Source organism: Chinchilla lanigera, unplaced genomic scaffold (genome assembly GCF_000276665.1).
Source record: "Chinchilla lanigera isolate Chin_1 unplaced genomic scaffold, ChiLan1.0 scaffold00023, whole genome shotgun sequence".
Lineage (NCBI taxonomy): Eukaryota > Metazoa > Chordata > Mammalia > Rodentia > Chinchillidae > Chinchilla > Chinchilla lanigera.
In genome coordinates, this window is record NW_004955424.1 from 15,385,117 (window position 1) to 15,397,532 (window position 12,416).

General features: G+C 47.1%; 1 protein-coding gene across 1 annotated transcript in view; it reads right to left on the minus strand.

Moving 5' to 3' along the window:
- The window catches only part of Anxa4 (annexin A4), a 65,533-nt gene extending 61,513 nt beyond the window's left edge, over nt 1-4,020 (minus strand). The window contains exon 1 of the mRNA XM_005385639.1: nt 3,902-4,020. The gene's annotated coding sequence lies outside the window, so the exon portion shown is untranslated. The remainder of the gene's footprint in view (nt 1-3,901) is intronic.
- Nucleotides 4,021-12,416: the final 8,396 nt, after the last annotated feature.

Genomic DNA, 12,416 nt, shown 5'->3' on the forward strand with positions numbered 1-12,416 from the left:
TCAGGCTGGCCTTGAGCTCACTTTGTAGCCCAGGCTGGTCTCGAACTCGTAACGATCCTCCTGCCTCAGCCTCCCCAGTGTTGGGATTACAGGCATGCACCACCATGCCCGGTGGAAAAAAAGATTAAAAAAAAAAAGGAAGTGATAGCAGAAGTTGAATTCAGAAAAATATCTTGGATTTTTTTTTTTTGTACTTTGCATTTCTCGTAAGAGAAACCATGTGATGTTTAAGCTGGGTGACTGGTTTATTTCACGTAACATTATGGTTTCAAGGTGCATCCGTTTTCCTATAAAGGACTCAAATTTATCCTTCTTTATAGCAGAATAGTACTCCACTTGTGTAAATACCTCATTTTTTATCCATTCATCTGTTGATGGACACACAGGCTGCTGATAGTGGATATAACGTTCACTTCAGTTTTTATACTGAGCAGTCTAGACCAAGAAGCAATATGGTAATTTAGTGACCTCAGATAATGTGAACCTTTAAAACATATTCTTCAGCTGGGCATGGTGGCACATGCCTGTAATCCCAGCACTCAGGAGGCTGAGGCAGAAGGATCGTTGCAAGTTCGAGACCAGCCTGGGCTACAAAGTGAGCTCAAGGCCAGCCTCAGCTGCATAGCCAGACCCTGTCTCAAAAAGACAAAAAAAAAAAAAAAATTTGAACAGAAAAATAAAAGACAGTTGGAAGGAGGGAGATAGATCTTTTACAAATGGGAAGAGGACCAAGAGATGGAAGGAAGACAGGAAGGGGAAGAGAAGGGAAAGTAAGAGGAACTAAGATGTGTTCTGTTCACTGAGGATTTTTTTTTTTTTTTTTTTTTTTTTTTTTTTTGGTACCAGGAATCAAACTCAGGACCTTGCCTTTGCCAGGCAGACACTTATGCCACTGAGCTACATCCCGGCCCTTTAAGATGTGTTCTGGAAGCCTGTTAAATATGCAGATTTCTGGACCCCTACCTATCGCATCTCATGACGATTCCGGGAGTGGAACAAGAATCTGCACAGCGTACAAACTCCCTAGGGGATTCTCCCTAGGGGATTCTGACGGACCCTGAAGTTTGGGAACGAAGGCTACAAAGGTCATCTTAGCCTAATCTTCCACCTTCACAGCCTCCGCAGAAAAGGGTGAGAGAGGCCTCACCAACCCAAAGGCCACCCAGCTGATGGGTCTCAAAAACCACTTCTTCAAATTCAAACAGAACCCACCGTTCCAAAAACTCCTAACTATTCCTGCCCAGTGCCATGATGAGTGCGTTTATTCCCTTGCCACATGCTAAGCCCCTCAAGAATTTAGGGTTGGCCAGGCGTGGTGGTGCACCCCTGTAATGCCAGCAGCTCTTGGGAGGCTGAGGCAGGAGGATCACCTCGAGTTCAAGGCCAGCCTGAATTCACAGTGAGACCCTGTCTCAAAAATAAAAAAGAATTTAGAGTCACTACTAGATAGGTGTGGCAGCGCCTGCCTGTAATTCCAGCTATTTGAGAGGCTGAGGCAGGAGGACTGCAAATTCAAGGCCAGCCTGGGCAATTTATCAAGACACTGTTTCCAAAAACTAAATAAATAAAAGGAATTTAGAGCTGCTATGTATACCCAACACCCACCAGAGACCCACAGCCTTCCCTTTCTGGTTGAAATAGCTAGGTAAAGCACTCTACCACTGAGGTACAGCCCCAGCCAGCTTCAGTTCTTCCAACTATATTTCATGGGACACCCTGACAAGAAGCTGGAGAGATGGAGTCACAGCAGGGCAGACGGGATAAGAGAACAGGCTCCGTATCTACGTCCGAATTTAAGCCTCCATTCATCAGTTATCTGACCATGACTTTGACCAAGGGCCATGACTTGGAGCTCTGCTTTTTTCATCTGTAAAGCAAAGCTGTTAACCCCAGCTCAGGCTGAGGGATGATTAAATGAGGGAGCCTTTGACTGTTATTCAAAGCCACTCCAGGGAGGACGAGGCAGTGCCTGTTAAACTGCCTCAGCGGCGAGGAGCCCTCACTGCATTGAAAACAAGACCTCGAGGGCCCGGTGTGGGCAAAATCATATACTTTTCTGAAGTTTCTGGAGTTAGATTAAAATGTTATGATTTTTGATTCTAAAATATATCTTTCATTGTTTTAATGTAAGCAGTATTTTTAATCCTCAAATATTTGGTTTTGTTTTTTTTTTGGTTACCAGGAATCGAACTCATGACCTCAGGCTTGCCAGGCAAGCGCTTATGCCACTGAGCAATATCCCCAGCCCAATCCTCAAATATTTGGGTAAAATTATTTTGCGGGGGAGTGGTTTTTTTTTTTTTTTTGGTACCAGGAATCGAACTCAGGACCTTGCAGTTGCCAGACAGACACTTATGCCACTGAGCTATATCCCTGGCCCTATTTAGGTAAAACTGACTCCCAAGGAAAACCCTTCTTGTTTATTTTATAGTTTCAAGCACTCCGGGTACACTGTACCATCCCCACTGCCTACCACTCACCTCTGTGTCTCTCAGCGAAGAGCAGACTCAGGCCACGAGCAGATAAGCCAGAGCAGGAAAAAAAGACAAATAGGTGGCTGGGCAGAAAGAGAGAAAGTCCCGCAGGACACCCGGGGTGACCGGGAAGCTCTCCCTGCAGGTGCTGCTGGCTGGTGTGCTTCAGCTGTGCTACGCGTGTTACTCTAAACTGCTTTCGGAGGGAAATTATTCCCAGCCAAAGGGAAGAACATCTAGGAGGAAACCTACAGGTACCGCGGACCAGCAGTTGTGTGTCTGTGTGTATATGGCTAAGAGCACATGTATACCTGCATGTACAGAGCCCACCCAAAACATGTATACATCAGGAAAAGAAAACCTTGTGTAAATGTTTTAATACTAAATTCACTGAGACATCACAAGATTATACAAGTGAGTTACCTTTGGCCTTTACAGCTACTAGAGGTGCTCAAAGGGGCAGCCATTAGCTTCCAGACGTTTATGTTTGGTCAGTTGCTGAAGTGTGCATACATTTTTTTTTTTTTTTTTTTTTGGCTGACTCTGTACGTTCCCAAATCAGTAGGAATCTGATTTGATCTGGCCTTGGGGCGTCAGCAGCTACTGAGTGGCACGATGCTACCCCTTCTCTCATCCCTGTCTCCTTCCTCTCTCTTGCTCTTCCACCGCTGTTTCATCTGGGAATTTAAAGGGCTAGCGTTTGGCTATCATAGAGCTACCTGCAATGTTCAGAGAGAGCGGGGTGTCCCGAAGCGGACGGGCGTGGGATGGCTCGGGAAGAGGTCCCCCGCCCAGTCCTGAGAGCTGGAGAGACCACACGCACAATTTTCAGGTGTGTCTCCAGATCCACAGGGCTCGGAACGGCTCCCAGAAGTCTTGCATCCACTAGGGGAACACTTCACGTTCCAGACCGTTGAAAAGCCGCCCGCTTTGGCCTCCCGGTCTTCAACTCAACTAAGCCAGGAGGAGAGAGCGCCACTGTGCTCCCGGCAAGCACAAGTCATGCAGCTCATAACAGCAAGATTCCGAGGAGCCAGGCACCGTGCTGGGCCCTTGGCTACAGAAGGAGAGACAAGGGTGAGAGATTAAGAAAAAGGAGTAAGTTTCTTAAAGGGAGGAAAGAATGAAAAAGTCAAACCTGAGAGATGTTACACTGGATTAGCTGCAGGAAGTATTCAACTCCGTCCTTTCTGTTTAACGCCCAAGCCCAGAATATGGGCTCATAGCTAAGGACTCAGGTCTCCCGCCTGGGGATGTCCGGGTGTGCCTGGGTCCTGCGCCGCGCTCCCGCGTCCTCCACCCGGCGGCGAGCACTGCCTTCCGGGCGGGCGTGGGGCTGCACATCCCGGGAGGGGCTCGCAGGCCTGCCTCGCACCGCGCGCCCCGCGCCCTCTCGGGGCTCTGCACCCCAGGCCCCAGCACCTTACCTGCCGCGCCCAGACCAGACCGGCAGCGCTCTTCCTCTGCGGCCGCGGAGGTCGCACGCACGTCGGGCCGGGCCGCGCGTCTTATCCCGGGAGGATCCGCCCCACTTCGGGGTGGAGACTGCGCCCGAGTTCCTGGTTGTCCCTCTGCCCACGGGACCGGAAAGTCCCTCCTCCGGGGAGCGCACCTGGGCCCTCGGCCGGGCGCACCTGGGGCCTCGGCCGGGCGGCCTGGGGGTGCCCCCACGAGGCCCGCACCCCACGGGGCTCCGGCTCGCGCCCCGCCGGCCTCGCGCAGCCCGCCGGGCACCGCCGACCCGGGTCCTGTCCCGGCCGCGAGGGATCAGCGACCTTCAGTGTCCCGGGAGCCCGGGGTCCCCAGGCCCTGGGGGGCCGCGCCCCGCGACCTCGCCGCGCGCTCCCTGCGCAGCGCGCCAACCAAAGCGGCCACCCTGGAAAACCTCCCAGCGCAGGCTCCCATCTGGCCTGTGGCTGGCAAAGGGGAAATGAAATCTGAATGGCGCGTTTCATGAACACCGACATTCCAAAAAGTTTCCAGCAGTTCTTCATGGCGCTTGAGCAACACAGTTGCTCTTCCTGGTGCGGCCACCAGGCCGGGGAAACCTCTGGGAAAAGAAGTTGGGAGGAGTGGCACTCGATCCTTCTTCATCTGAGAACTACAGTACTAGGGCTCAGTACTACCGGGCAGGAGCGGCTGGGTCAGCCTCTGCGCTCCGCTTGCTCCTTGTAATGCACTTTTGTTTGTTTTTGTCTGCTTCCCCTGCTGTATACAAAACTCTTGAAGCCACTGAGGAGGTCTAGATCACCTTCGTGACCGTATCCAGCACCGTTTCTGGCAATAGCGGGTTCTCAGTGAGCCCCTGAAGAAGGAATCTGTTGCATTCCTAGGCAAATTTCGACTTTATTTAACAAAGGATAGGTAGCTCTGGGGAATGTTTGCTATACACTAAATCAAAGTCCAAGTGGTTATTAGTATCCTTGAGGCAAGAGAGGCAACATTAAATTATTTCGTAAGGACTTAGTTAGAGGCGGTGGTTTAACGTGGTAAGAGAATAAGCCTTAGGATCAGATCAATTTCTATCTAGCCCTATTATATGTCTGATAATCTGTTTCTGAGCTTCAGGGTAGGAACTGACCTTGAAGAAAACAGTAGGAAAAAAAATACAATAAGTATAATTGGCTTCCTCGGAAAGATTAGAGAGACCATTTCACCCTTTAAAAAATAATTACAGCAGGGCATGAGGGCTCATGCCTGTAATCCCATCACTTTGGAAGGCTGAGGCTGGCCCATCCCAAATTCAGTCCAGCCTGGGCAATTTAGTAACATAGTGAGACACTGTTTCAAAATAAGAAATAAAAAACCTGGGGATGGAGCTCAGTGTAAAGGCCCTGGTTTAATCCCCAGTACTGCAAGGGGGGGAAATTAGATACAGAAAATAATAAAGGCCAGGAACAACTAACAAACGCTATTAGCAACAAGCTGAGATGAGCTTTTCTTTACCCTAGGCAGCTGCATGCAGCCCCCAGCACCTTGCTGCCTCCACCCCAAAACTGCCCTGGGACCAGGTTTGGAAGCCATGGACAGAGGCTTATGGGGTACAAAAGGCCCATAATAAATATGGCCAGGGCTCTTATGGGGTCAGACGGAGAAGGCACAACCTCAGCAGAAACCACATCTTTGTATAGCTTCTGCCTAGGCCTATCCTACTTTGCTTGCTTACCCTCTTCCCCTGAGAACACGCTCACCAAAGCACTTATGCAAGAATCCCTACACCTGTCTGGCTGTGCTTCTCCAGGAACTTGATCTAAGAATACTGTATTTAAAACATTAATAGAATTGTAGACATTAAAGACTCAAAGGAACCTTCAAATGAAAGAGCAGGATGGACATGTGTATTTACTTTAGGCCTCTTGAACCCTGCTACAGCGAGAGCTGATTTTTTTTTTTTTTTAATCTCACAGGGAAAAGAAAATAAGAAAGAGGAAATAATAGCAAAGTTTTGGCACCTGGAAAGCAGACAGGTGATAATTAGCAGAGTTGAGAAAGCTGACTGCTACCCCAGAAGTAGGGAAAGCCAAGAAGCAACATGATAGTGTAGGATTTCTGAGGACACAAAGGCATTTACTGTACGAGATGCTTCTGAACGTGGCTAGATAGGCAGAAGGAAGCAGGATTTGTTGTAACCATGCAGGAGGCAGCTACTGTCCTCTATTCCCACTTGCACAGCTGTTGCTACACCTCATGTGGAGGAGAAGACGCACACGGTCAGGAAGGGACAAAGAAGAGGGTCTCTGGAATGGGACAATGGTCACAGCATTCTGATTATTCAAAGCTCTTTAAGAAACTATCCCAAAATTGGGTGACTTATGACAATGATCATTTTATTTTATCTCAAGATTTTTATGAATCTGAATTTGATCAGGACTTTGCCGGGCAAGTATTTTATTCCACATGGCATCAATAAAGGTCACTTGGTGGAGTCAACTGACAGTATTCAGCCAGTCTGGAGGACTGACTCATATACTGGCACCAAACCAAGGTTCTTTGGAGCACTGGTCTCAGCTGGCATGGTCAACCAGAGCACCTAGATGTGCTCTCTCCACAGGGCAGTGTCAGGGTTGTCAGATTTCCTACATGGAGGCTCAGAGTTTCCGGAAAGAATACGCCAAGAGATCCAGGCAGGAGTTAGCAGGCTTCTTATTATCTCAGCTTGGAAGCTGTTGGACATGATTTCTATTTTATTAAGTCATGCAAATCACTAGGCCGGCCCAGATTCAAAGGAAGGGAAATTAGACTTCATCCTGAATGCAGCGTGTGTGCAAAGAATATGCAGCCATCCTTAATCAAAGCTAGTAGACTAACATACAGCAAAGGACACTGCACTGAAATTGAGAGGCCATGTGGAAATTAAGATGTGAATATTCAGCTGCTTGATCATCTTTTTGACTCCTGTAACACGGGCAGCCAGAATTATTATGTTCACTGGTGGGGAGCTTAGAAAATACTTTCCTCTGGGGAATCTGAGCAGAGCCCTAATGAAAGTGTAAACAGTTACTCAGTGAAACTGGAGCAACCTGTTAGTAAAGTCATCCTTGTCGTACTTACACACAGATGCCTCTGGTCAGCAGTGTGGGTGTCATCCTTAGCACTGCTACGAAAATACAGGACACTTAGTTAAATTTAAATTTCAGACAAATAATATTTCAATGAAGTGTAAAATACTTATCATGGGACAGATTTATACTAAAAATTATCTAAAATTCAAAAGCTGGGTATGGTAGCACATGCCTATAATCCCAGAACTTGGGAGGCTGAGGCAGGAGGATCATTGCAAGTTAGAGACCAGCCTGGGCTACAAACTGAGCCTGCACTGCATAGCGAGACCCTGTCTCAGAAAGACCAAAATAAAAGCAAAACAAAACAAAAAAAACCTAAAATTCTAATTTAAGTAAGCGTTTTGTTTTGTTAATCTTGGCACACTTAAAAGCAGATAGCCAAATGTTATCAGAATTTACATGAAAGACAGAACTCAAAATGTATAAGCAGAAAAAAGTTGGAAAGAAGCAGATGATAAGGAAAGAGGACAAATCTGAGGATCTATTATTGATCTCCTCTGAGAAATGCAGTTAGAATAAAAATAGAATACTCTGATTTTTAAAATGTTTGTTATTAGTAGCACATGTGTGCAATACATAAGGATGACATCCACCAGGCAGAGCTGGTACATGTGCATAACACATCTTGATTCTTTTTGCTTCTCCTTCCCCTTCCCTACCTTTCTTTTCCCCCCATCTCTTAATCCCCTTCCCATTTGCAAAAGATCTCCTGTTTCCAATAGTTTATCTTTTATTTTTCTGTTTAATTATTTAGACTTTGGGCTTCTTACATAAGAGAAACTATGTGATATTCAGGCTGTGTGTCTGATTTATTCTATTGAACATTATTGCCTCAAAGTGCATTCATTTTTCTAGAAATTCGTATTTCTTCATAGCAGAATAGCACTCTGTGGTGTACCAATATCACATTTTCTTTATCCACTCATCGGTTGATAGACATACAGACTACTTCCAAGATTTTGCCATTAGGAGTTGTGCTGCTATGTGCATGTGCCCCTATGATACGATATCTTTAACTCAGATAAGTTGATGTAACTCATATTTTTGTATGTGAATGCTGAGTCCTGCCCCACCTTTCCCGCTGGGTGCTGTTGATAGTAGCGTATGCCCTAGGACTGTATTCCTGCAAGCTGCTGTGTCCCTCAGTGGGCTACAAGTCACTGTTTTCTCCACCTAGCTTTACAACATGTGGGTTTGTGAGAACCACCCTCTTTCCAGAGACCCTTCTGTCTGTACACCCCAGGCTATGGCAACTGTCCAAACTGAGGTGTATCTCTGGTCACAGAGGCAGATGAAGTAAACAGGCCACTGAATTCTGTGCTGAGTGGAAGCAGTGGAGCTGGAGTGCGAGGTCGAACAGTCCAGTGGACTTAATGATGGAACTTCAGAACCAGCCTTCTCTGAACGTCACGTGTAAGTGGACTGACTTCTCACTAGAGAGGACAGGACCCCTATGTCCTTTCAGCTTAGGCTTAAACTCCTCAGGGGGTCTGTGTCTAGTCCACACCTTCTCCACAAATGTTGCTTGTGACCATCTCCCACATGGTTATCAGGGTAGGATAATCCCAGAAATCCCGAGGTGTAGTTGTTCTTCAGCTCAGCCTGAAACAACTGACCTCTTCTCAAAATGGCTACTGATTAAACACGCTCAGATATGGTGGGCATTGCCCTGGGTGTCTTCTCCAATGCTCGCTTGCCACACGGAAGGACTTACTTTCAGAATAAAACCCCACATTGCGTTTGCAGTTTATAATAACCGTGGGCTCTTCTTGGGGGTGGTGCCGGCAGCCCAATCACTGTTTCTCCCCAGGGCTGCTGACCCACCCCGGATGTACCTTGTTTTGGCAGAGACAGGTCACCCTGCCAGGAACCAGGGTTCACATTCCAAAGTACTGTGTTCTTTGCTCTGCCTTGTGTTCAGTTTTTCTGTGGTTTCTAGTTGTTCTGTCAGCTCTTTCTTGATTCCCAGGGATCTATTTCTTTTTTTCTTCACTAAATTGCTGTTTTCCAGGTATACTGATACCAGATTCTATTTTTTCTTTTATTGTCTTGTTGAGACAGGGTCTCCCTATGCAGTTCAGGCTAGACTTGAGCTCACTTTGTAGCCCAGGCTGGCCTTGAACTCACGATCCTCCTGCCTCAGCCTCCTGAGTGTTGGGATTACAGGTGTGTACCACCACGCCCGGCAATACCAGATTCTAGAGAGGCTGTATTTTGCTGCTGAGGGTTATTCCACCAGATAGATATTCTTTTGAAAGGAAAATACAAAGAAGCAGAGATCTTTCACATAAAAAAAAAAATGTGACAGCAAAAGCAAAACCCTGAGCAGAGTGGTAAGATGCTAAAGTTAGGAAATATTCTAGGATGTCCAGTCTCCCCTCTACATCCTTGGGGAATTGGTTCTAAGCTCTCTTAGAGAGCTTAGAATACCAAAGTCTGTGGATGCTCATATCTCTTCTATAAAATGGCCTAGTATTTGTAGATGACCTATACATATCCTCCCTATAATTTGAAACAGCTTTATTTACAGTACCTAATACAATGGAAATATTATGTAAATAGGCACACTGTATTGTTTAGGGGATAATGATAAGGAAAAAAATCTGTACATATTCAGTACAGATGCAGCCAGGCAGGTGTCCTAGGCTTAATGACACAGTACACAATCCATGGTTGGCTGAATTCATGGGTTCAGAGGGCCACCTGCATAGACAAAGGAAAAAGGTAAGCTAGAATGAGAAAATAGGACAGCCAGCCCTGGCATCTGGGAAACCGAATTTTCCCAGGCTCAGCGCCAGACACAAGAATGAGAAAGACTTTGAAATGACTCTAATATCTGCCTTACCTTACGGCAACCAGATGAGGTTCTCAGGGAGGACCGAGTAGCTAAGCACACTCAGTCACCAGGGCCATGAGAGATAATGACGACAGGCTCCTGGGCTGGGGGGTCATCTCAATGACAGAGCACTTGCTTAGCATTCAGGAAGCCCTGGGTTCAATCTTCCCATGCTGAAAATGAATAATAATAACAATAACAACAATAGTAAGTGACTGTTGTTTAACACCACAAAATCTTTTTAGCGCAGTTGGCACCCAGTATACTTCCACATAAAGTTGGGATTTTTTTTTTTTTGTCTTTTTGAGACAGGGTTTCACTATGCAGTTCAGGCTGGTCTTGAGCTCACTATGTAGCCCAGGTTGGTCTTGAACTTGCAACGATCCTCCTGCCTCAGCCTCCTGAGTGCTGGGATTACAGGTGTGGACCACCACACCCAATTTAAAATTGGGATTTTAGTCCAGACTTCTGAACCTCCCCTTCCCACAGTCACCGACATGGCACAGAGCAGGTGAAGAAAGGAATTTTTACACTGAGTGACAAGTCTCTTTTCTGACACCAGAGATGGCAATCTCGGGATGATGACCAGTCTGGCCATTGGCCAGGAGGGAAGTGAAGCTGGACACCAGAAAGCTATTGGTCCCTTGATCAATGGCTTTGGGAAGCACTGAGAAGAACCCTTTCAGGAGTGATGTCCATTCCCAGATGGCTCCCTCTGCAATCCTTTCAGGCTGCTGGAAGGTACCCAGCTCTGCAGCCTAAGATGTGAGGGGAAGATTCCAGCAGTAGCTACACAGACAGGCAGGGAGCCAGGGAGAATGAGCTCATCCTACTTTGGAGCAAATGCACAGCATGGGTAAAACTTTTGACTTTCAAGGATGAGCAACCAGGAAAAAAATTGAACTATAAAAAATTCTAGAGCAGAGAGAGAGAGAGAAAGAGAGGGAAGGAGGGGAGAAGGGGACAGGGAGAGAAAGAAAGAGAGCGGGCGGGAGGGAGAGAGAGAACGAAGTTGTTCCTCTCCTCTGTCTGTATTTTTTTCTGCTAGGTATCAGCCTGTCTGGGGATCATAGACCGTACTAATCCCCGAGTTTATATGAAAGGCCATTTCCACCACAAGTCTCAGCAATGCATTAGGCTTGGTGAAACGTCTATGCAAAGGAGAGGCTCAGGAAGAAACTTGTTTCCAATCTGCTAAGTCGAGTATGTGCAGAGATAGAGGGGAATTCAGGGCTATTTTGGGAGGCCTTTCTTGGGGCCCAGTGGTAGTGGTGGTTCTACGCCCTGCGATCAGCACCCACATTTTCTACAGGGAAAATCAGTGATCCTGGTTCCTAGGTAGGCAAAGTGGCCTCGGAGCTTGTCATTTCCGGCCTGGGCTCCTAAGCAGTGAAAGGCCCAGTACGGCGGCTTGTGGAAGGCAAGCCTCTAATTAGCACAACCTGCTGACACAGGCCTCTCTTGGCAGTGCAGGAGTCTTCTGTCAGTGGACTCCACTGTCACTGTGAAAGAAGTATTACCCAATTTTTTTTTTTTTTTTTTTTTTTTTGAGACGGGGTCCCGCTATGCAGTTCAGGCTGGCCTTGAGCTCACTTTGTAGCCCAGGCTAGTCTCACACTTGCAATGATCCTCCTGCCTCAGCCTCCCAAGTGCTGGGTTTACAGGCATGTACCACCACGCCCGGCTCGCCCAATTTATCTGACTTCCAGATACCGGGATCTTGGAACTTCACTACGGCCTAACGGACAGACCAGCGAGCTACACCTCCAGTCCCATCCCCCAACGTCAGACCCGAAACAGCAGAGATTACTGCAGGTGCCCAGTCATTGCCCATGAGCAGGTGGTCTAAGACTCCACAAGATATATATCTTATTTATCTTCTTTCCTTGCCAGTACTGGGGGTAGAATCCAGGGCCTGGAACACGCTAGGTAAGCACCTGATCCCTGAGCCACACGTCCTCTACAGAAAATATATATAAAAATAAGTGGCAGCATTTATTTGCTATTTTAGGTTTCCCCCATACCTAAGGAGTAATACCCAATACTCCCCCCCCACACACACCCAATCCTATTTGGTTATCATGAGCTACCGTAGCTCAACCAAAAGAGAAATTTTATCTGACCACAGGAAGGTTAATCATTTGCATGACATCGATATTTCAGCATAATTTGGTAATCAAATATTGATGCATTTGTAGATCATTGCCTTCAAGGAAGTATCCCACCCCACCCTTTGCCCCTCTGAAAAGCTTGGCAGCTGGCAAGGATGGCATTTTTCCCTCTATGGTTGGTTTTTTATCTTATTTATTTTTTCAGTGCTGGGAATCAGTCCAGGGCCTGGCTCCACTACTGAGCGAAATCCCCTGCCCCATGCGGGCTTCTAGCTGGGCCTTTCCTCCTGCAGAGCTGTAGCTCAGTATAAGCTTCACCAAATGGAACCATGGCTATGAAAATGAGCCCTGATCATAGGAGTAAATGTGAGTCTCATTTATTTTCATAATACTTGGGCAGAAGCGGATCGCCCTGGCACGACTGCAGTTGACC